The sequence below is a fragment of the Schistocerca gregaria genome, chromosome 2 (genome assembly GCF_023897955.1).
Source record: "Schistocerca gregaria isolate iqSchGreg1 chromosome 2, iqSchGreg1.2, whole genome shotgun sequence".
Taxonomy (NCBI): domain Eukaryota; kingdom Metazoa; phylum Arthropoda; class Insecta; order Orthoptera; family Acrididae; genus Schistocerca; species Schistocerca gregaria.
In genome coordinates, this window is record NC_064921.1 from 360,782,265 (window position 1) to 360,808,138 (window position 25,874).

Consider the following 25,874-nt stretch of genomic DNA (forward strand, 5'->3'; position numbering starts at 1 on the left):
GGGCGTCTGTGTGTAATACGGGTAACTGACAAGAAGTTGCAGTAGCAACGAAATATACGCGTGTGCTCTTATTAAGTGAAAGCAAGCTCCAACTTCGCAGATAAGAATGCATTTAACTCTGTTACCGACACGGATAGATGAGCTGTCAGAAAGTGTATTTCACCTCTATGTAATTGTGTTGTACTCTTTAAGTGTCCTGCAACGTATCTTTAATCTCTCTTCTTCCATTTTTATTTTCTTTTTACTTGCATCTCTATGTGCACTTTTTGTCCAAGTGTTGATTTCTGGTCTGAAGTGCTGAAGTTCCCTGAGTCAACCTTGCTGATATGTGGAAATCGCGAGAAACTAAATCAAACTTTCTGTTTTTGTGGGGGGGGGGGGGCATTTCAAGGCCACAACTTAATGCAGTAGTTCGTATTCACGATGTTTAAAAGAAATGTAGTTCTGAATATGGTAGATACTACTAGGGGTTAAAAATAGGAAGAACTCGGTTGTCCTTTTCTAAAAATAGGCCATAAAATCAGTTATAACCAATATGCGAAAAGAAAACTGTGGAGATTTAAAGGAAATTCATTAAGCAATTGAATTTTTGTGGAGTGCATCGGAAGGCAACCACTGGATGGACAGCAAAAGAAATAAACAGATGTCTGAAACTGATCTGGAGAGGTCTGGTAATCTCAGTAGTGTTTTCCAGACCTCGCTTCCAGTGTGTCTGAAATTGAAAATTTGCCATTAGGCTTGTGTGTATGGCTGTGAGACATGGACTTTCGATTCGAAAATCATTTTAAAAACCCGAGAGAAGCTGTGCCGCGAACAATGGAAAGACGTGCGAGGAAGAGAAATCAACAAGAATGATTTTGGCAAACTGAATGTTTTGAATAATAAGAGCTGTGCAGAAGTAATGATTCAGATGGCTCTGAGCACTATGGGACTGAACATCTGAGGTCGTCAGTCCCCTAGAACTTAGAACTACTTAAGCCTAACTAACCTAAGGACATTACACACATCCATGCCCGAGGCAGGATTCGAACCTGCGACCGTAGCGGTCGCGCAGTTCCAGACTGAAGCGCCTAGAACCGCTCGGTCACAGAGCCCTGCAAAGCTCTTTGTTGCTTGTGGGAAGGGCTCATGATTAGTGTAGATATTCAAAAGTATAATCTAATAATTTAATCTCCGCCTGAACAGGCCTTGAAGACTCAAAGATACCGACCGGCCGCTGTGTCATCGTCAGTCCACAGGCGTCAGTGGATGCGGGGATAGGGGAGTCAGCACACCGCAGTCCCGACCGTATGTCGGTTTACGAGACCGGAGCAGCTACTTCTCAATCTAGTAGCTCCTCAGTTTGCTTCACAAGGGCTGAATGCACCCCGCTTGCCAACAGCGCTCGGCAGACCGGATGGTCACTCATTCATGTGCTAACCCAGCCCGACAGCGCTTAACTTCGGTGATCTGACGGGAACCGGTCTTACCATTGCGGCAAGGCCGTTAACATTCAAAAGTATAGGAGCCAGGAAACTTTGCGTAAGGCTGCTTTGTAGATTCCTTCGTCTGCTCCGCTGGTCTTGTTCCACTTTTCAACGACTGTTGATTTCATATACTGATTCGAGCTTTTTGTACAGTCCCCGAAACATAAACGCAAAACACGAAAAAGTGCTGTATGAGTGTAGGACACTCAACAACCCAAACAGGGAAGGCCTTCAGAGCAAAGACAGTGATATTCAACAACACTGACATTTTACAGCTCCTCACGAGATGGAGAATACACGAAAGATACAGTGAGACCACACGGATGGGTAGCAATAACATAAAATAAAAATACCTCATTCATCTCTCTTGTGGAAGGGTAAAAGAGGATTAAAGTTTCACGACCTGTAGACATACATATCACTGTAAATTATACTATTCTGAAAGACTTATCACTTAGTTATCTTTTTGCTGCGTTATACTCGTGTTGTAACGTAGGAAGATGCATCATTCTTCACTATTATTGCTGGTATTTTTCTGTGAGAATGTCCAAAACACTATTAGCGTTACATCGTGTGTTTCTCATTTTCTACATAACTTACTTTTGTAGATTACTCCGTTGAGACTATATTTCATCCCCGTTAATTATCGATGGATTGAAAACATTCTGTGTAGAGCTGCTACATTGTTACATGTTATTAGTCTTCAAATTTATGTGTGAGAGCAATTTATATATGTGAGCAATGACATGCAATTTTGGTCATCTGACATTTGCCTTACTTATCCACCTGCATTTTCTCAGGCATTCTCACGACAGTATTTTTATGGAAGCCTGATAGTATGTAGTTTAGTACATTTTGGTTCAGATATAACATTCTCTTCTTTTTCTGTCTATTATTCTTGCGATGTATATGGCGTTTGTTATACAATTGCCAGAGGATTTCTATTTCCACTTGAACGTTAACATGTTTAATTTTTACCCTCCTGAAATTGAAATTACTTGTGAATTTCTTTATGCATCTTTCTCAGGTACTCTGATTTTTCTGCTTAGCGTTTGATCTCGTTTCTAAGCTACGTACACTGCAAGCTTCCCATCTCATCCTTTGCTTTCATGTATTGCCTTCTTTGATTGGTAATGAGGTGAAACTTCCTGGCAGATTAAAACTGTGTGCCCGACCGAGACTCGAACTCGGGACCTTTGCCTTTCGCGGGCAAGTGCTCTTCCAACTGAGCTACCGAAGCACGACTCACGCCCGGTACTCACAGCTTTACTTCTGCCAGTATCCGTCTCCTACCTTCCAAACTTTACAGAAGCTCTTCTGCGAACCATGCAGAACTAGCACTCCTGAAAGAAAGGATACTGTGGAGACATGGCTTAGCCACAGCCTGGGGGAAGGTAGGAGACGGATACTGGCAGAAGTAAAGCTGTGAGTACCGGGCGTGAGTCGTGCTTCGGTAGCTCAGTTGGAAGAGCACTTGCCCGCGAAAGGCAAAGGTCCCGAGTTCGAGTCTCGGTCGGGCACACAGTTTTAATCTGCCAGGAAGTTTCATATCAGCGCACACTCCGCTGCAGAGTGAAAATCTCATTCTGGAAACATCCCCCAGGCTGTGGCTAAGCCATGTCTCCACAGTATCCTTTCTTTCAGGAGTGCTAGTTCTGCATGGTTCGCAGAAGAGCTTCTGTAAAGTTTGGAAGGTAGGAGACGGATACTGGCAGAAGTAAAGCTGTGAGTACCGGGCGTGAGTCGTGCTTCGGTAGCTCAGTTGGAAGAGCACTTGCCCGCGAAAGGCAAAGGTCCCGAGTTCGAGTCTCGGTCGGGCACACAGTTTTAATCTGCCAGGAAGTTTCATATCAGCGCACACTCCGCTGCAGAGTGAAAATCTCATTCTGGAAACATCCCCCAGGCTGTGGCTAAGCCATGTCTCCACAGTATCCTTTCTTTCAGGAGTGCTAGTTCTGCATGGTTCGCAGAAGAGCTTCTGTAAAGTTTGGAAGGTAGGAGACGGATACTGGCAGAAGTAAAGCTGTGAGTACCGGGCGTGAGTCGTGCTTCGGTAGCTCAGTTGGAAGAGCACTTGCCCGCGAAAGGCAAAGGTCCCGAGTTCGAGTCTCGGTCGGGCACACAGTTTTAATCTGCCAGGAAGTTTCATATCAGCGCACACTCCGCTGCAGAGTGAAAATCTCATTCTGGAAACATCCCCCAGGCTGTGGCTAAGCCATGTCTCCACAGTATCCTTTCTTTCAGGAGTGCTAGTTCTGCATGGTTCGCAGAAGAGCTTCTGTAAAGTTTGGAAGGTAGGAGACGGATACTGGCAGAAGTAAAGCTGTGAGTACCGGGCGTGAGTCGTGCTTCGGTAGCTCAGTTGGAAGAGCACTTGCCCGCGAAAGGCAAAGGTCCCGAGTTCGAGTCTCGGTCGGGCACACAGTTTTAATCTGCCAGGAAGTTTCATATCAGCGCACACTCCGCTGCAGAGTGAAAATCTCATTCTGGTAATGAGGTGTCTACTATTTATACCGAGCGTGGTGGCGCAGTGGTTAGACACTGGACTCGCATTCGGGAGGACGACGGTTCAATCCCGCGTCCGGCCATCCTGATTTCGGTTTTCCGTGATTTCCCTAAATCGCTCCAGGCAAATGCCTGGATGGTTCCTTTCAAAGGGCACGGCCGACTTCCTTCCCCGTCCTTCCCTAATCCGATGAGACCGATGACCTCGCAGTCTGGTCTCCTTCCCCAAACCAACCAACCAATCTACTATTTATACTTTTCTGAGTTTACTGTTTTCTCCGAAGGTTGCTATTCTGCCTTATAAATAGCCCAAATGTCCTCCACTGAACACCACCCAGTGTCCGTTTTCAGTCTTATGAATGAGTTGTGTCACTTTCCGGAGGATAGATGCATAGCGCCAAGCTGCGCAGTCCGAGCTAAATGCTCTTCGCGGTAGGATCCCATCACACCTGACAGGACGGCCATTTTTGTTCTCGCGCCCACGTCCCAACAGGAACTGGCTGCGGGGCCGTAAGAAAAGCCGAGGGGAATCGCTCCGCAAGGATCAGGAAACCCGCGGTGAGCGTGTCAGTTAGCACTGTGCCGCCTCCGTCTGGCCGCAGAGCACCTCAACTGGAACGCCAAGGACCTTCCCTCCCAGAAAAATGACTCATCGGCAGACACGGCACCTCCCCCTAAATGTATTTGACACGCTTCGTGATTGTACACGGTGAGACACCCAACTATTTCACCTCAGATGTTTTTTGATTTGTTTATTAGTCACTGAGGTAAAGAACCCGCTACCGTTGCCCAGGTCGTTATTGCCCGCCATTGCGGTGGTGCTCGACTTGGAGGTAAGCCGGTTAAGAGTACCGATGGTGCAACAAATTTTCACCGTCTGAATTTTGCCGGCAAGGGCAAGTTCGTTATCAGATGACAAAGGCAAATTCGTTATCACCAGATTTTCCACCAATGTTTTGGATTAAATTCCAATTGTCTGCGGAGTATGTTTTTGGGTAGGGTCCGCCTTTAGCAAAACACAATTTTGTTTTTTAACCCAAACATGTTTCACTGCAGTTGCAGCATCTTCAGTGGGCTTTTATTTTTCATCTGTTTACCACCTGTGGTTTTTCTGATTACCATATGCATTGTTAAAGCAAACACGGAGAAAAAAGGAGCTTCAACCCCAAGATAATTATGTCTGCGGAGTCTCATAGAATGAAGGCATGTGCCACTGTTCACGTGATTTGATCCGTCCGCCGGATGGGGACGTAACAGCCAACGGTCATATTGGTGTTATTTGAGACGAGTAGGCTACGTGTCAGCACCAGGTTTCGCCCTCTCCCTTCTCTCAGCGTCATACAACACAACCATGACACCACACTACACGCACTCATTACACTCACCGACACTCAAATAGATATACTTAACACGCAACTCAAGGTATTATCGGAAACCTGCTCTCGGTTCTAAATAGATGCGGCTACTTCGATGATTCCGACTAGCTTGTGAAGAAAAGTCTGTCCATCACTACAGGTAATAGAGAGACAGATTGTTGACCACCTTGCTGCCCGTTTTTATTTCTTGCTGATACACTCATAGATGTGTGTCGTAAGTAGGCCTAGTAGATAGTGTCGGAAGTTCCATGCGGCTTTACGCGGATGATGCTGTAGTATACAGAGAAGTTGCAGCATTAGAAAATTGCAGCGAAATGCAGGAAGATCTGCAGCGGAGGGGCACTTGGTAAAGGGAGTGACAACTGATCCTTAACATAGACAAATGTAATGTATTGCGAATACATAGAAAGAATGATCCTTTATTATATGATAGCGGAACAAACACTGGTAGCAGTTACTTCTGTAAAATATCTCGGAGTATGCCTACGGAACGATTTGAAGTGGAATGATATATAAAATTAATTGTTGGTAAAGCGGGTGCCAGGTTGAGATTCATTGGGAGGTGGCTTACAAAACACTCGTTCGACGAGTGTGAGCCGGCCGCGGTGGTCGTGCGGTTCTAGCGCTGCAGTCCGGAACCGCAGAACTGCTACGGTCGCAGGTTCGAATCCTGCCTCGGGCATGGATGTGTGTGAGGTCCTTAGATTAGTTAGGTTTAAGTAGTTCTAAGTTCTAGGGGACTGATGACCTAAGATGTTAAGTAAGTCCCATAGTGCTCAGAGCCATTTGAACCATTTTTTTCGACGAGTGTGGGATCCGTACGAGGTCGGGTTGACAGAGGAGATAGAGAAAATCCAAAGAAGAGCGGCGCGTTTCGTCACATGGTTATTTTGTAAGTGTGATAGCGTTACGGAGATGTTTAGCAAACTCAAGTGGCAGACTCTGGAAAAGCGACGCTCTGCATCGCGGTGTAGCTTGCTGTCCAGGTTTCGAGAGGGTGCGTTTCTGGATGAGGTATCGAATATATTGCTTCCCCCTACTTATACCTCGCGAGGAGATCACGAATGTAAAATTAGAGAGATTCGAGCGGGCACAGAGGCTTTCCGGCAGTCGTTCTTCCCGCGAACCATACGTGACTGTAACAGGAAAGGGAGGTAATGACAGTGGCACGTAAAGTGCCCTCCGCCACACACCGTTGAGTGGCTTGCGGAGCGTAAATGTAGGTGTAGATATAATTCTTTAGTTACTGTTTAGTGTATAATTTTACGTAGTAACTATGTGCTCAGAATTCTTTTGATTTCAACTTATTTCATTATTTCTACTGTATAATTACTTGCACACTGATTTTTTTTCTCCATTAACTGCTTACTAGATAGTGCATCGGTGCTTTTAATGATTACTACGCTACTATTGCTTACATCATGTGATCTAGATGAGCAGTTAATAATACTCGCTCCAGATCACCAACTTTTAATTTAAAGAGCTACTCATAGGAATGAAAGAACTATTGCACACCTTATTCAAGTGTTTTACCACTTTTCTCAACTGTTGATCATCTAGTCGTACCAAGTTTAGTGCTCCGAGAGTGGGATAGTTTTCCAAGAATCTGGAAGGCTGTGTTCAGACCAAAGAGAACAAAGATTGCAACTTTCCCACCAATTTGCCATGAAATACATGTTTAACGTTCTATTTCACCTGGTGCCGCCACGATATTCTCCCATCCTGTGTCACTGCAGTTGCCTTCAAGACTCCAAAAAGGACTTCCTCTGCAATGTTACGAGTGTACCGTCTTACTCCATTGTTTTGTCACAATAACGACTACTGCAATATGTCGTGGAGGGCAGACTCGGGTGGAGCACAATCTTTAAGAGTTACTGTATTTTCCATCCTACCACATGCATACACCACGACATTCACTTACATTTTGTTACGATTTCAGGAGCTATATCTGGTCTACAGACATCTTCGATGACTGCCCTGTTGCCCATTTCCACCAAGCTCTTAATTCATACGCCAACGGCCTTGTCGCAATGGTAACACCGGTTCTCTTCAGTTCATCGAAGTTAAGCGCCGTCGGTCTTGATTCACTCGGATGGATGACGATCTGGGTCTGTCGAGCGCTGTTGACAAGTGGGGTGCACTCAGCCCTTGTGAGGCAAATTGAGGAGCTCTTTGACTGAGAAGCAGCGGCTACGGTCACGAAAGTTGATAACGGCCGAAATAGCGGAGTGCTAACCACATAGCCTTCCATATCCGCATCCAATGACGCCTATCGCCTGAGGATAACACGGCGGTTGGTCGGTTCCGTTGAGCGTTCCGAAGCTTGTTCGGACGGATTTTTTAATTCCATTTGACTGGCCAGTACTCGAAGGTGCACAGAAAGAGGTAGGTCATGTCGAAGGTGCATCGCAAAGAAGCAAATGACACGAAGCAACGACAATGTCGTGGCGAAGAAGAAAACTTGCTTGGTGTGGGCCAGCGGCAGGAGAGCAGTGGTGGCAATAGTGCGATACGTCACACGCTGGGTGCAGGACGCCGCTGGGCCGGCAGGCAGCTCGGAAGGGCGGTAGTAAATTCGCATTTTTATAATTAGGATCTGTTTGCAAGGCGATCCGGGAACCGGAGCCGGGGCGGCGGCGGTGGCAGCGTGTCGCGCGGTGTCGAATTGCCCGCCAGCAGCGGCAGCGCCATTCTCACGGCTCCCAGTGACCTCCTTCGGCTCGGGCTGGCGACACCCGACACCGCCCCACACACAGCGGACGCGCTCCCCGGATCAACCCGGCCTCGATCGCAGCTTCCGACATACGGGCGGCTCGGTGAAGGGACAAGGCGCTCCGGCCAGCGCAACAGTCGGTCCCTACCCTCACGGAGGGCTGATAATGGCTCTGAGCACTAAGAGACTCAACTTCTCAAGTCATCAGTCCCCATCCATGCCCGGCGCAAGATTCGAACCTGGGACCGTAGCGCCTAGAACCGCACGGCCACTCCGGCCGGCCTTACGGAGGGATCTCGGTCTCCAACCGTTCGTTCAGTTCCGTCCACTGTTTTAGTGACCGCTTCCCAATGGGTATAACACGAGTGGCGTCGAGAAATTTCACAGGCTCGCAGATTCTTCAAAACATCAGATGGAACCGGTAGCACACTTTCGTTTTGAGGCCGGCCAGGAAGAAATGCATCTGAAATTTGCCCCAAATGGATATCATCGAATGCTCCGCGAGACTGTCTGCGAATTATGTTGTTGCATAGCGGGAACTCGCAACGCTAGAAAATTGTAGTGAAGTGAAAGAATACCTGTAGAGGCAAAAAAAGAATTAACGTATTGCGCATAAAAACACTAATAGACCTACTGTATGATCACACGATCGCCGAACAATTGCTGCAAGCAGTCATGCCCATATCTGGGTGCATGCAAACGGAACGACGTATAGGGACGCATAGCTCGAGGATGGCATGGTTCTTCTCGAGAGAAATAGACTTTGTGTTCCCCACTTTTTTATTTTGTTACTGTAGTATACAGGGTGGTCAGAAACAATTTGAAAAGTCTGTAAGGATGCTGCAGGCTAGGTTGTGCTGAGAAATAACTGCTAAGAAAAAAATTCTATACATTGCGCCATAGCATTGCAGTTAGACAATCAGGCCATTGCGAGCGCAAATTCAAGTGACCCGCCAGAGACAATTAGTGTCAGTTGTTCTTATAAGATGATATTGCACGAGACTGCTCGGACACGAGATTGCTCAGCCTTTGTCCCGGGTTCGGTTCTTACTGCTGTCCCATGTCCAACTTTTATATCGCTCTTTCGTTCGGTTTAGGAAGCCAGACGAAGAACACGTTGGGGGACACCGGCTCTGGCTGTTTTAGAAGCCAGCTCTGACACTGATGTGGTGCAATTCATTGTGTTTGTTTCTCACACATTGTTAGTGTATTCCACTGCGTTTTAGTACTAATGCCAGAGTGAGATTCAACGGAAGAATCCTCAGGGAGTGTAGTCCATAGACCGGCCAGTGCGGTCGAGCGGTTCTAGGCGCTTGAGTCTGGAACTGCGCGCCCGCTACGGTCGCAGTTTCGAATCCTGCCTCGGGCATGGATGGGTGTGATGTCCTTAGGTTAGTTAGGTTTAAGTAGTTCTAAGTTCTAGGGAACTGATGACCTCAGATGTTAAGTCCCATAGAGCTCAGGGCCATTTGAACCATTTTTTGTAGTCCATCTAGGAAGGAGGCAGCTTACAAAACCTTCTTTCGAGCGATACTTCAATTTTATCGTCAATCTGGGATTCTTACCACGTTACCAGATAGAACTGATAAAGAAAGTAGAGTCAATTTTCTCGTCAATCTGGGCTCTTTACCACCTTACCAGATAGAACTAACAAAGAAAGTAGAGAGAATCCCAAGAAGGTCAGCGCTCTTCCTCAAAGGATCGTTAGGAAGTGCAGTTCGTTAGTACGTGCGTAATGTTCACGGAGACGCTCATCCACCTCCAATGGCAGACGCTATTGAGAGGCGTTGTGCTTCACGGTGTGGTTTACGTTCTTAGAAGAGTTAACGAATATATTTCTTCCTCGTACATATATCTCGCGAAAAGAGCGTGGAAGATAAATTAGAGAGATTCGCGCTCAAACGGAGGCTTGTCAACCGTTCTTCCCATGTAGCATTCGTGACTGCAACAAGACAGGGAAATGCCAGTGAGCACAGAGTATCCTCCGCCACGCACCATATGATGGCTTACGGAGTATAGATTATGTATATCCCAACACTGTTCATGGTGGAATTTAAGCCAGGTGTCCTAGTTGTATTTTGTCGCCAACGTAAATATATTAGGAGATAATTTCAGTAGCTTTATGGTCGATTATAATTAATAGGATGTTTTTATTCTTATTTCATCATCGAATCGATTGCCGTAAAGACAATCGTCAATTATTAAATCAATGTCGTTTCTTCTGTCAGGTCGTCGCTTAGAATACGATATCGTCAGCAAATTGGCGGTTGGTTCACGTATTGGACATTGACTAGAGTGCTAGCGCTACCTACATATCTAGACATTGACTAGAGTGCTAGCGCTACCTACATATCTAAATACACACTCCAGGGCAAGCACAGTTTCAGAGTGGCAGCTCCCTGACACTCTCCTTTAGTTATTGGGGCCTTGCTGGGTATGAGCTGTGCGCCTATGGTAACCGTCGTAGTTTCATTATCACTCAGAGCAACAAATTAAATGTTAAGTGCGTATAATGTTTGCAATTACGTGATGAGAAGTAATGTTTCACAACACATGGAACGTCAAAAAAACTAAAGAAAATATCGCGTTTGGGTATAATACTTTAGTGATTTAGTTTTTTTAATGGTCAAGTAGTAAAACTGGTATTTGATGCACAGCGTTCCTGAATGTGATAGGTGAATGAATGTATCGTTCTGCAACAGTATATACCTGTATATTGCCTGTCCGAGTACAGATGTAGAAGCAGGGTATTGCGAATAAATACGCAGAAACAGAAATTATTGTTAGATTACACGTTTGCAATCAGTCGCTGGAAATGTAACGAGTTGTTCTTCGAAAGTGACCTGAGATGAAGTGACACATAAACAATTCATGCGAAAGGCGGACACTTAGTGAACTGAGTGATTCCGAGAAAACATAATTCACTCAAGAAAGCGATAGCTAGAAAGACCCTTATCGGACTTATTATTCTTAGACCCTCAACAGGTTAGTTAAATAGAGGAGATAAGATCTTAATAAGAGCAGTGCGTTTCCGCACGAATCCATTTAGCATCTGCGAGACCTTAATGGAAAACCACAACATGCTCCAGTGTCAATTTACCAGAGAGGTGCATCTACTGTAGTTGTGATAGGATTTACAGCCCCCATGAATTGCCTGAATGATAACATTATGCTGCACTGGACTCCACAGAGTAATCCCACCAGTATTATTATTATTATTATTCAGTTTACAGTTAAAATTCCGAGAGCGTACATTCCAAAAAGATTCGGGCAATATGTTATTTTCTCTAACATCTCGCAAAATGATCTCAACAGTACGCATCGGAAAAATTCTAGCACATACGAAAGTTTACCAGCATTCCTTCTTTGCTCACACCATTCCTAAACTAGCAGGGAAAACGGGTGAGGTGGAGGGTGTAGGTAATGCGCATGCTCTGAAAAGTAGCCTACCTCCCACCACACACCGTGAGTATACAGTGAAGAGCCGAAGAAACTGGTGCACCCTAATATCCTGTAGGGCCGCCGGTAGCTCGCAGAAGTGCCGCAATACGACGTGACATGTACCTAACTAATGTTTGAAGTAGTGCTGGAGGACACCATAAACCCTGCAGGGCTGTCCACAAATCCGTAAGGATACGAGGAAGTGGAGGGGGATCTCTGCTGAAAAACACGTTGCAAGGGATCCAAATAAATGCTCAGTAATGTTCATATCTGGGGAGTCTGATGCCCAGCGGAAGTGTTTAGAATCAGAAGAGTGTTCCTGGAGCCGTCTTGTAGGAATTCTGAACGTGTGGGCGTCGTATTACCCAAGCCCGTCGGAATGCACAATGGACATGAATGGACGCAAGTGACCTTACAAGATACATACGTACGTGTCACCTGTCAGAGTCTTATCTAGACGTATCAGGAGTCCCATACCACTCTAGCGGCATAGGCTCCACAACATTACAGAGCCTCCACCAGCTTGAACAGTTCCCTGCTAACATGCAGGGTCCATGGATTCATGATTTTGTGTCCATACCCGTACACACCCATCCGCTCGATATAATTTGAATCAAGACTCGTTCGACCCGGCAACTCGCTGGCCGGTGTGGCCGAGCGGTTCTAGGCGCTTCAGTCTGGAACCGCGCGACCTCTATGGTCGCAGGTTCGAATTCTGCCTCGGGCATGGATGTTTGTGATATCCTTAGGTTAGTTAGGTTTAAGTAGTTCTAAGTTCTAGGGGACTGATGATCTCAGATGTTAAGTCCCATAGTGCTCAGAGCCATTTGAACCATTTTTGAACCAGGCAACATGTTTCCTGCCATCAAAAGTCCAGTGTCTGTGTTGACGGGCCCAGGCCACGCGTAAAGCTTTGTGTCATGCAGTCATCAAGAGTACAGGAGTGGGCCTCCGCTCCGAAAGCCCACATCGATGACGTTTCGTTGAATGGTTCGCACGCTGACTCTTGTTGATGGGCCAGCATTGAAATCTGCAACAACTTGCGGAAGAGTTGCACTTTTATCAAGCTGAACGACTATCACGCTTAACGATTCTCTTCAGCCGTCGTTGGTCCCGTTGTTGGAGGATCTTTTTCCGGCCGCAGAGTTGTCGTAGATTTGATATTTTACCGGTTTCCTGATATTCACCGTACACTCGTGAAACTGTCGTACTGGAAACTCCGCACTCCATCGCTACCTGTGAGAGATGCAGTGTCCCATCGCTTATGCGCCGACTGTAACACCACGCTCAAACTCTCCTCAGTCTTGATAACCTGCCATTGAAGGAGTAGTAATCGATCCAACAACTGCGCCAGACACTTTTTATTTAACATAGGCGTTACCGACCGTAGGACGGTATTCTGCCGGTTCACATATCTCTGTATTTGAATACACATGCCCATACCTGTATCTTTGGCGCTTCAATGTAGATGTGAAGGATGTAACGTGTGAGGCATCATCTGTCTCTACCTGTGGGTTTTATGCAACCCGCAACACCTTCAAAAACCTCTTGCGGAAATGTCATGTTCTCTCGCTCGGTACACAAAAACTATTAGTCTTATAGAAAAAAAATGAGTAGGAACTTTTTGTAGGAATTTAATATAGTAAAATCTTGTACTGGTATACGTTCTCACTGGAGGCCACAATTTTTTAGTTATTCAAGAAACCAGTTTGTAGGTAACTGTTTTAAGTTTTTCGTGAATAATTCCAAAACTATTGCCCCTAGCGAAAACATATCCCCAAATAAAATTTAACAACTTTAAATTTCGTACAAAAATGTCCTGTTCACTTGTTCATTTTTTCTGGGAGTAACAGTACGCGCGTAGCGAGTGAGAAATACTAAAATCTCGCATGTGGTTCTTTGAAGTCGTTGCGGGTTGCTTAAAATCCATGGTAGGAGCAACTGAATCAGGCTGTATACTGTGCAGTGACTTTGCTGAACAGGCTTGTGGCCTCACTACACCCCAGCGGTGGGTGCGAGCCCGCGTGGGCACAGCCGCCGCCTGCAGCTGGCACACGTCACGCATTCCTGTGTCGCGGTTCGCCGCACAGCAGCGTCGTAAAGTCGTTCGCGCCGCGACGTGACACACGTCCGCCCACGCACTGGAGCTATAAGGCACCAACAACATCGCTATAAAACACACTGCCCTTCCCTTCATCAGCATTTTGCTGATGTGGTTGAGTATGCCGATTAATAAGTTGCTGACTTGATTTTATTGACTCCTGTCTCTTATTTTTCCAGTAGTTTGCGTCGTACATTATAGTCAGTCTTTTGTCTCATTCGGTGTGGCCAAACATTTCATATTAGATAGGGTGACGATTTAACTGACAGTATAGTGGCAACGGGTAGTGTATCAAACCATGCTTCAGGCAACAGCGCCATTTGCTAGTTTCTCGTTGTTGCCTGCGGTTCTAAGCCTGCACTGAACTTTAAGGGAATAAGATTACGGATTAATGTCCCATCGGCGTTCAGGTAATTCAAGATGGAGCGCACACCCGGACTGCTCAGGGATAAGAAAGGAAATCTGCTAGAAATAATCTTTTATCGTCTAAACAATACCACGAAAAAACTCCTGACAGCATTTCGAATCTTATTCCTATTGAACCATTAGGTGCTATTTTTATATTAGCGCCCATTCGGCTGGGGTATTTTGTTATCAAATCGTTTATTACTGGTGACAGAAAGGAAACATATCACGAATTACACAGACCAACAAGACCAGTACTACTTCATGTGTACAGGACAAATCACGCAAAACGTACACCTCTAACACATCTTAAATGGAAGGTGCTATTGTAGCACTGTTTTCACATAAAAGAAGTGTGGCCAAGGCCCACAGTTACAGCCCACTCATGGGTTTTAATAATAATTATAACGAAACAATGCCCATTGGTGTTAAGAAAATGAAGCTAGAGTTAATGAGAAGCTAGAGTAAATTAGAAATTAGAATTCTAGTACAAGGAGTCCATCAGCAGTCGTTTCTCAACAGTGTCTTTTAGCTCTCCCCAAAGAAAATGTTGAAGCTGGTCAAATCTGGTGAACGGTCCGGCCCTCGATAACCGTATTATACATATTCTAACCATTGTGTGGCCCCTCAGTTTTCCCTGTTATTGCTCCTTCTGGGTGCAGAGCTCACTGTGCCATGAAACACTTCCTACAATTTTTGTCCTCCTCTGCAGCAATGGTGTCGCGAGAGGTGACGCAGTGGTCAGCACACTGGACTGGTATTCAGGAAACGACAGTTCATATCCCCATCCGGTCATTCTGGTTTAGATTTCCCTTTGTTTTCCTAAATGGCGTGAGGCAAATGCCGCGAAGGTTTCTCTGAATGGTTCCTGAACTTACGCTGTGTCACCAACCATCTCTTCGCCCAAATGCCGCGATGGTTCCTCTGAATGTTTCCTGACCTTATGCTGCGTCACCAACCATCTCTTCGCCAACGTTAATCTCCCTACTTTTCCTTGCTAGGGTATTGCATAGCCTTCATTCATCGTCTCCTTTTTATTACGTCTTTATTACTTTACCTTTGCTTTTAACTTCTGACACACTTCCAATTCTTTGTTCGGTTCCCGCCGGCTCAGTCCGCTAACAATGCTTTGTTTCAGATGTGGTCCTATAATGACATAAACATTTCCTTCAATCCTATAATTAGATTTTATAACGTACAACGCTTTTGTCTGAAAATAAATTTCTACAGCTGTACCATTCTGCTTCCGATATCTACTTTGCTTCAGTAACATTGTATAATCTTTCTAGATACCTGTATCGTTTCACTTCTTCTGTAGTGCATAATTTTTGTCTTCGTATTGTCCGTAACTACTCGAAAATCCACTTTAAATACCGTGTCCACTGCTTTAACATTTTTCATCGTTCGCTTTACGTACAGAATTAAAAAACTGACTGCTACCTCCTTTTCAGTACGAGTATGTCTTCCGTGATTTTCTACTTTTTATTGCTCCCACTAGCAATTTTTCGGTTTTATGGGTCTATGTCGACATCTTACAACTACTTTACCGAAGATATTATTCCACATTATAATGTAAAAACTTCCTATAGATCCAAGATATTCGATCTTAATATCGCATTGCTAAGCACATATTTCTTCTTTTTCTTATATTAATTAATTAATTAATTAATTAATTAATTTTGTCACATTCACTACTTGCGTCATTCGACTCGTTGTTCTACGTTCTCCCCCTAGTACCTCAGAAGCTCTGAAGTGCGAAACTAGTCGATCAGTAGTTTTCACATTTATCCGCGCAAGTGAGAGCCGACTCATAAAACTTGTTGAGGGACTGTATGAGCTGACGTAGTGGTTCACGCGCCTTTGCCGGCCGCGGTGGTCTCGCGGTTCTAGGCGCGCAGTCCGGAACCGTGCGACTGCTACGGTCGCAGGTTCCAATCCTGCCTCGGGCATGGATGTGTGTGATGTCCCTAGGTTAGTTAGGTTTAAGTAGTTCTAAGTTCTAGGGGACTAATGACCACAGCAGTTGAGTCCCATAGTGCTCAGTGCCATTTGAACCATTTTTTTCACGCGCCTTTTGTTCGTGGCGTGCCTTAGGTTTCTTGCGGCTTTTGTAAACCACTTGACGTAAATACTGGGTTATCACTTCAGATAAAGGGATGGCTTCTCTTCTATCACCGAGCAAGGTGGCGCAATGGTTAGCACATTGGACTCGCTTTCGGGAGAACAACAGTTCAAATCTGCGTCCGGCCGTCCTGATTTAAGTTTTCCGTGATTTCTCTAAATCGTTTCAGGCAAACGCCGGGATGGTTCATGTGAAATGGCACAGTCGCATTCCTTCCCCATCCTTCCCTAATCTTATGAGACCGATGACTTCGCTGTTTGGTTCCCTGCCTCAAATCAGCTGACCAAACAATCTCTTCTACCCATGTTTGTCCACTGAAAGCATATGATCAATGTATTGCCTGTTGGCTTCCGTCTCAGATTCATCAAACGGCATTTGTTTTAAAAAAATTCTGACGTTTTGCCAGCACGTTTGTCTGGCAGTGATAAAGGTTCTCCCTCCATTCCTGCTGGTGGATTTGAGGATGAACTTTTGACAATGATAGCCTCTCGTGCTAGCGAAACGTTAGAGAAATCGTTAAACAGGCGAAGAATTCGAGACAGCAGCCAACAGGCAATACGCCAACAAGAGGTCAAGCTAGTCTCAACAGTTTTGTTCATTGGATCAATATCTAATGTACGTCTGCATCTATCTTCATCTACGTACATACTCCGTCTACACGGTGCATGGCGTAGGATTCCTTGTATAACTGCTAGTCATTCCATTTCCTGTTCCACTCAGAAATGAAACGATGGGGAAACGACTGCATTATATACACTCCTGGAAATGGAAAAAAGAACATATTGACACCGGTGTGTCAGACCCACCATACTTGCTCCGGACACTGCGAGAGGGCTGTACAAGCAATGATCACACGCACGGCACAGCGGACACACCAGGAACCGCGGTGTTGGCCGTCGAATGGCGTTAGCTGCGCAGCATTTGTGCACCGCCGCCGTCAGTGTCAGCCAGTTTGCCGTGGCATACGGAGCTCCATCGCAGTCTTTAACACTGGTAGCATGCCGCGACAGCGTGGGCGTCAACCGTATGTGCAGTTGACGGACTTTGAGCGAGGGCGTATAGTGGGCATGCGGGAGGCCGGGTGGACGTACCGCCGAATTGCTCAACACGTGGGGCGTGAGGTCTCCACAGTACATCGATGTTGTCGCCAGTGGTCGGCGGAAGGTGCACGTGCCCGTCGCCCTGGGACCGGACCGCAGCGACGCACGGATGCACGCCAAGACCGTAGGATCCTACGCAGTGCCGTAGGGGACCGCACCGCCACTTCCCAACAAATTAGGGACACTGTTGCTCCTGGGGTATCGGCGAATACCATTCGCAACCGTCTCCATGAAGCTGGGCTACGGTCCCGCACACCGTTAGGCCGTCTTCCGCTCACGCCCCAACATCGTGCAGCCCGCCTCCAGTGGTGTCGCGACAGGCGTGAATGGAGGGACGAATGGAGACGTGTAGTCTTCAGCGATGAGAGTCGCTTCTGCCTTGGTGCCAATGATGGTCGTATGCGTGTTTGGCGCCGTGCAGGTGAGCGCCACAATCAGGACTGCATACTACCGAGGCACACAGGGCCAACACCCGGCATCATGGTGTGGGGAGCGATCTCCTACACTGGCCGTACACCTCTGGTGATCGTCGAGGGGACACTGAATAGTGCACGGTACATCCAAACCGTCATCGAACCCATCGTTCTACCATTCCTAGACCGGCAAGGGAACTTGCTGTTCCAACAAGACAATGCACGTCCGCATGTATCCCGTGCCACCCAACGTGCTCTAGAAGGTGTAAGTCAACTACCCTGGCCAGCAAGATCTCCGGATCTGTCCCCCATTGAGCATGTTTGGGACTGGATGAAGCGTCGTCTCACGCGGTCTGCACGTCCAGCACGAACGCTGGTCCAACTGAGGCGCCAGGTGGAAATGGCATGGCAAGCCGTTCCACAGGACTACATCCAGCATCTCTACGATCGTCTCGATGGGAGAATAGCAGCCTGCATTGCTGCGAAAGGTGGATATACACTGTACTAGTGCCGACATTGTGCATGGTCTGTTGCCTGTGTCTATGTGCCTGTGGTTCTGTCAGTGTGATCATGTGATGTATCTGACCCCAGGAATGTGTCAATAAAGTGTCCCCTTCCTGGGACAATGAATTAACGGTGTTCCTATTTCAATTTCCAGGAGTGTACTTCCCTGTGAGCCCTAATTGCTCTTCTCTTGTTTTGACATCGTCGGACCGAAAATCTTTGACCATATTCTTTTCTAAAATGAAGAGATGAACGAGGATGTTGTTTAAGCAGAACGCACCGTAGCAGGGTGCGTGAAGTTGATAATGTGTGTGGGCGCGAGGGGTGGACAGATAAGAGTAGGTGGTCGGCAGAGGCTCGGGATGCTCGAGGATGAAGAAGGTAATCGCCCTTTTGTCATACTAAAGGAATGACCACGACATTCAATTCATCTCACTCTTACCGTAGGAGACGCAAAGAATCAGAACCGCACTCGTTGTGACTGCGAATCCATTGTCTTAACCATGTCATTAGGTTCGGCCGTAATGATGGTGATGAAACTGTTAGTCAGAATTTGTACAGTACGTCTCTAAAGACGCCAAACGCAATACGTAGCATACTGTGCCGTTTCCTGGCCTTATTTCGCTTTCACAGTCGCCCAGTTGTCTTACTTTGGCGACTGGTGTCGCTATTTAGAAGTTTGCCGTAAAGCGTGTGCCGCAGGTGCAAGGAGGCCAAGTACGTGTGTCTGACAGCCGGCGGGCCGTTAACTGGCACGCTTGCGCCGTTTTCGCCTACCTCAAACACGCCTGTTTGTGTTGTACTCTGTGGGATGATGGTGGCTTTTGTTTTTTGTTCACAGGGAGACAGCAGCGCCACCAAGGCTGAACGCTCGTCCTCCGAGCTGTCTGCAGCGCTGTGTGCCAGGTGAGTGCCGCGTGCCTTCGGACGAGCACAACACGTGGGGTTACACTCACGTCCGCAACGTCTCGCGCAAATAAATAACAAAAATTCCGGTGATTTAGGTAGAACAAAAAACTGCAACGACACGAATACCTGTAAGCCTAAGTGGAAGAGTATGAGAGCTATCAGATGGAAATTTTTCAGTTGCTCTTCCACGTAACGCTAAATATTCATTTTGAAATACGTCTACAGTTTCATTTTCGAGGCCAGACACTAGCAGTGTTCCTCCTGTGATGAATCGGAACTTGTTTCCAGTCCTTTCGAAACGTCCACCCAACGGTCAATCACATAAATCAGACACTTGTGTTAATAAATCTTTAGCCGATCGCGATAAAACAAAAATGAAAAGGGGGCGGCGATTCTATTTAAATAAAATGTTACTCCTTGCTCTTGCAACTTTAGTAGCATGCAGCGTAGAATATATATATATCAGTTCGGACTATACAGGAGATATACATGGTGGAAATTCAGCTCGCAGAACTTCCACCGTTGGCACAAATAATGACGGTTCCACTGTGATGCTAACTGCTTGCATATGCACGCTTCTTTTCCTTGCGCATCGATGTTATTCTGATAAAGAACAAAAAAAAATTATTACTGATATATTAAGGCAATCTTGAGCGAGAGTAAAGAAGAACTGCAAGACCTGATCAATGGAATGAACCATCTAATGAGTACAAAATATGAATTGAGAGTAAATCGAAGAAACACGAAAATAATTAGAAGTAGCAGAAATGAGAACAGCGAGTATCTTATCACAATTGGTGATCTCGAAGTACATCAAGTTCAGGAATTCTGCTAACTAGGCATCAAAATAACCCATGAGGGACGGAGCGAGGAGGACATAAAAAGCAGACCAGCACTGACAAGAAGGATATTCCTGACCAAGATAAGTCTATTAGTGTCAAACATAGGTCTTAATTTGAGGAAGACATTTCTGAGAACGTACTTTTGTAGCACAGCAAAGTATGGTATTGAAACATGGATTGTGGACAGAACAGAATCGAAGCATTTACAGATGAAAGTTGAAAATTAGGTGGACTGCAGAATCGGCGAGGAAAGGTGTATATGTGGAAAATACTGAGAGAAGGAAAAAAGGACAGCATAATAGGGCGCCTGTTGAGACATCAGGGAATAATTTCCATGTTACTAGTGGGAGTTGTAGAAGATAAAAAGCTGTAGAGAGAAACAGAGATTTGAATACATCCAGCAAATCATTCAGGAAGTAGTTTGCAAATGCTACTCTGAGATGTAAAGATTGCACAGGGGAGGATTTCGTGGCGGGCCGCAATGGCAAGCCTACAGTAAGTTTTTTAGGTCGTTGTTGACTAAAAATGCCCTCTTCTGGGCGTGAATGGCAACGATAAACCTGTACTGTAGGGGCTAATCAAAACTGCCATGTATAGTTATACCAGTATCGTTTCTGGAACTGTGATCATGTGTAGTATTGAAGAAAGAAGTCGACATTAATATTGAGCTTGGACGCTACATAAAAGTGTCACGACCTTGTTAGTGATCCATAGAGATTTCGCGATGAACAGAAATTATTCGTTTCATTTATCCTTTTAACATCGAGTTATACACTATGTGATCAAAAGTATCCGGACACCTGGCTGAAAATGATTTATAAGTTCGTGGCGCCCTTCATCGCTAATGCTGGAATTCAGTATGGTGTTTGCCCACCCTTAGCCTTGATGACAGCTTCCACTCTTGCAGGCATACGTTCACTCAAGAGCTGGAAGGTTTCTTAGTGAATGGCAGCCCATTCTTCACGGCGTGCTGCACTGAGGCGAGGTATCGATGTCTGTCGGTAAGGCCTGGCACGAAGTCAGCGTCCCAAAACATCCCGAAGGTGCTCTGTAGGATTCAGGCCAGGACTCTGTGCAGGCGAGTCCATTACAGGGATATTATTGTCGTGTAACCACTCCACCACAGGCCGTGCATTATGAACAGGTGTTCAATCATGTTGAAAGGTGCAGTCATCTCCAAATTGCTCTTCAACAGTGGGAAGCAATAAGATAGGCCTGTGCTGCGACAGTGCCACGCAAAACAACAAGGTGTGCAAGCCCCATCCATGAAAAACACGACCACACCATAACACTAACGCCTCCGAATTTTACTGTTGGCGCTACACACGCTGACAGATCGCACTCGGGCATTCGCCATACCCACACCCAGCCATCGGACCGCCACGTTGTGCACCCTGATTCGTCACTTCACACATCGTTTTTCCACTGTTCAGTCGTCCAATGTTTACGCTCCTTACACCAAGCGAGGCGTCGTTTGGCATTTATCGGCGTGATGTGTGGCTTATGAGCAGCCGATCGACCATGAAATCCAAGTTTTCTCACCTCCCGCCTAAATGCAGTGAAGCCTGATGCAGTTTGGAATTCCTGTGCGATGGTCTGGATAGATGTCTGCCTACTATACATTACGCCCCTGTTCAACTGTTGGCGTTCTCTTGTCAGTCAACAGACGAGGTCGGACCGTACGTTTTTTTGTTGTATTTGTCCCGTCACGTTTCGATTTCACATCGGAAACAGTGGACCTAGGAGTGTGGAAATATCGTGTACATACAAGTGACATCCAATCACTTTACCACGTTCGAAGTCTGTGAATTCCGCGGAGCGCCCCATTCTGCTCTCTCACGATGTTTAATGATTGTGATATCGCTGATATGGAGTACCTGGCAATACGGGGCATCACAATGCACCTAATATGAATAACATACTTTTTTGGGGATGTCCGGATACTTTTGTTCACATAGTGTACGTGTAGTTACCAGAAATGTACGTTTATAAGCTTTACGCTCGCCTTGGTGAATTTTTTTTCGTATCGTGTTATTTGGAAATAAACCAGATGTGATTCTACGCGTGTGTGTAGAACGTTAATGAGGAATGAAAGGATGAAGGGTACGAACGTTGCGGGAATCATTCGTCATCGTCATACGAACACAAAAGTTAGCGTGACTGTATGGGGTGCCATTGGGTACAGTACTGTCTACACCATCACCGCTGATTCTCATAGCCGGTAATTTGGGCATTTCTGGGGTGTTAAAGCCGATGCCTATCTTCGAGTCTCCTTGACGTTATCTTTCAGTAAGATAAAGCAACATTGCATGTGCCCCTTGTTCTCCTGACCTACCTCGATAAAGAGAGTGTTCGACTGTTCCCTGCCGATGTTCTGCAAGTCTGTCATCGGCTGCCGAAAAACAGGCATTCTAGGACTCACCAGCCACAGAGATTAATGTATCCATACTCTGATACACTGTTGAAAAGCTGTATCGAATAACTGTCATCCAAGCTAATTTCGACTCGATACCCAGCGGAGTTAGAGTCGCATACGAATTTAAATCCTGTATTTTTCGTAATATACTGTATATGAACAATAAATAAATTTTCTTTGTTTATTGTCGTTACTAGTATTACTAGTTCGACTGGTTACTGGAATTTTTTTATTTTATTTTATTTTGTTTTATTTTAGATTTTACCTACTATACACAATTTACATTGGTAAGAAAAAAAAGTTTGTTGATTTATTTTTCATGGTTCTTTGTTAAATTAGTTTCCTTACAAAGCAGTACCACCAATCTTCGGTTCTGGTCAGAGTTTCCTCATATTCGGTCAAAAGTTTGTAAGCCACAAATAGGAACAAGTGAGATACCAATTTTTTTACAGGGAATAATGACATCTTTATTTCTTGTAAAAGGTATAAGCCTATTTTGAATAGTTTCATCGGGATTAGTTTTTTTCATTTTGGGTTAAGATTGACAGGGCTTGTACACTTTTGCCCAAAAAAGACCGAGCTAATCAAGAATGATCAACCGTCTATTCGAATCAGAGGTGTACTGGAATCATTGTCTGAGATCTGAAATAACTTGAGAATCTACGTTCTTCAAGACTCAAGGATGCCCAGTCCCGTCCGTGGCGTCTAGTACGAAATTCTGAATTGCCGTGCATTTGCGAGGGACAGCTGCTGCAGAGCGCGACCCCCGCCACAGCCTTCCGCGGTCCAGTGCTCTGTTCTGGGAAGCTGTGGGGCAGGGCTTCCTGCGGCCCACAGGCTCCGCGTGCGTGCCGGCTGAGTCAAGTGTCCCGACTTGCAGGCTTCAGCTGCGCTCCACCCAACATTCCACAGCGTGAGCTTGCTTACGGGGAAAGTAATGCTATTACCGTACTTGTTTCTACGTTTCATTTCCTGTTCTCCGCTTATCTCCTAAGTTTCAAATTTTAAACTGCTATATAACACAGCGTGACCGGGATACAGGTATACAAAAACATTTGTTTATATTTCAATATCTATTCCGGTTTATAACTTTATTTGTCCTACATTGCACACAGGAGCGCAAACATCTTTTATGTATGTTGGTACAGTTCAGTGTGGTCTCCGTTTGTAGTTCTACAGACATCGAAACGGTACTCCACCTGCCACCACATGTTCGTAAGCTTGACTACTGCGGCGTAGAACCGTTGTCTCGAATCTGCCAGATCTCGAACCCTTGTCCTTCATAAACTCACATGTACTGAAATCCAGCGGAGTCAGATCAGGAGACCGAGAGGGCCAAGCGATGGGTCAACTCCCCCTTCCGGCCCTTCAGCTCCAGCACTAAAAGAAGGGGAAAAGCATGAATACACAGTCAAGCTATCCAAGGGAAAGAACGTATAGAAGCACACAAAGAAAATAATGTCGGGCGTCAGTTTCAGCCTCTAGGGAAGAAGGGAAGAGTGAACTAATCCGAAGGAAAAAAGTAAGAAGTTAATGAGTCATGAGATTGATGAAGCCACGGGTTCATGCCCGGGTAGCTTACCACGGAAGCTTCTATGTAGAATCGGATGCTAGCGCGTTTTTTTTTGTTTTTTCATTTTCTTCTTCTTTTTTTTTTTTTTTTTTTTTTTTTTTTTTTTTTTTTTTTTTTTTTTTTTTTTTTTCCGCGTTCGTGAAAATCGCGTGCCCCCTTTTGAGATACGACAGGATTATTATTGTGAGTTTCATGTACACCACTGACTCACAGGTAATGAAGTTCAACACATACTGCAGCTAAAATGGTGCACGCCAATCTTCGTGAGGAAATGAAACCAACCGACTGAGACTATTCAGTGGGCTGGAGAGCGTGTCTCTTTGGTTTTACGTATTTCTTGCAAAGGGAGACGGAGCTGACCTCCCTCTTGCTATTTTATTGCTGAGCGGCAGGGGATACTTCAGTTTCTTACATGCGCCAAGGCCAGAGTGGTGGTTAGTCAGAGGCTATGAAAAGAAAGTATTCTTCCGGTCCAAGTACCAAGTTTAAACGCGACAGCTCCTAAGAGCCTTTCTAACGAACACGCTTTCTTGGGACTATTTTAATGAATTAATTTCCACTAATCTCAACATTAAGCGTACCTTCTCACCCTGTGGTCCTTTTTCCATGTCAACACCTCGGTCAGTTCGGAATAGCGGGGAAAATTACTTTTGTAGTGGAAATTTGCCTTTCAAATTTTCCTGCTCATTGATTATGCATGCAATCGACCCATGATTGCGGTCATTTGGCTCGTAATCTCTTCTACAGTTCGAATCTGCGTCTGGATTTGATATTAATTAAATATTTCGTAACTTCCTCGTAGTAACTGATGAACGAAACGATCATTGATATCTTTCCCCGTGTGTGAGAGAGAGAGGGAGCTAGAAAAGTGTCCGGTTCATAACCTGTCAGTGAGCCTGTGAAATGCCCACTTTGAAGGATACCGCATGAAAGTACACGTGGGGTAGCAATATAATAGTACCAAAAGCTAGGGCTTGGGACTAAATTATTTTGGACGTACATATATCGGTGCTGTCAGTATATTACCCAGCATTGTGCTACAGTGCATAAGTGCCTACATCTCGTTCCACTAATTATTACTCAGAACGTTTGTGACCTTGTGGTCGACCTGAGCGTGACTGCTAAGGGACTCTCTCGAAACTAGCCACCTATTATATCTCACCTGTTCTAATTCCACAGAGCTCACGTTTTAATCCTCCATCACTAGCTTTTAATTCTCTATCACTAGTGTCATTATTGCTCTCTTCATTTCCAACAGAACTGCCAAGCTTTAGAACCTAATCGATCCGATCCACAAACTCGTCACGGTCAGCTCAAATCCCAACTGCTCAAATCTATGCCAAGTAATTTGGAAGCTCTCGGAGAAATTATGTTAAGACCTGAATATTGCTCATTACAACACTGCCCATCAACAGTCAAAATAACGCTACAGAAAATTGTTTCACGGCTGCATTTCAAGCCAGCTAGTACTGAATAGACATCATTACTTAGTAAAAATTCACGAGATCAGCCCCGAGTTGTTATTAGATTAGAGTAGCGCTGCGTATAAACCGAGTACGCCACAGGAGAAAGCGGTGCTGGAGATGCGCCTGCCTCCACGGCCTCGGTGTAGGCCGCTTTTCATTAGTATGGCCGCCGGTAGCGAACAGCAGCGCACGGTACCGCGAGCGAAGAAACCGGTCACGGAAACGACCGCCGCATCATTGCGTGAAGGACAGAGTTCGAGCAACTAGGAGCAGGCGACTCGTTACGTAAAGGAAAGCTCTGCTTGCTCCCTGCGGTTGTCGCCTGACCCTGCTGAGACCAACAAAACCTTATCGCTTTCTCGCGCTCTCGGTGATTCCTCACGGACATCCGCTGCATGTATTACCGCTGATTAAACTGCCCCTCCATTTTTCCCGAAGGCGTCTGAGTAATGCCGACCCGCTGCGGTGGTGGCGGCCTCCAGACGGCGGCAGTAATAGCGGCGCTCGTGCACCGGAGGCAGA

The 25,874-nt window shown here is 45.8% G+C and overlaps 1 protein-coding gene across 2 annotated transcripts in view; it reads left to right on the forward strand.

The window, feature by feature from the left end:
- Positions 1 to 25,874, forward strand: part of LOC126337069 (mucin-17-like) — a 471,154-nt gene that overhangs the window by 280,359 nt on the left and 164,921 nt on the right. For both annotated transcript variants that reach the window (XM_050001404.1, XM_050001401.1), the window contains exon 3: positions 18,988 to 19,052. The gene's annotated coding sequence lies outside the window, so the exon portion shown is untranslated. The remainder of the gene's footprint in view (positions 1 to 18,987; positions 19,053 to 25,874) is intronic.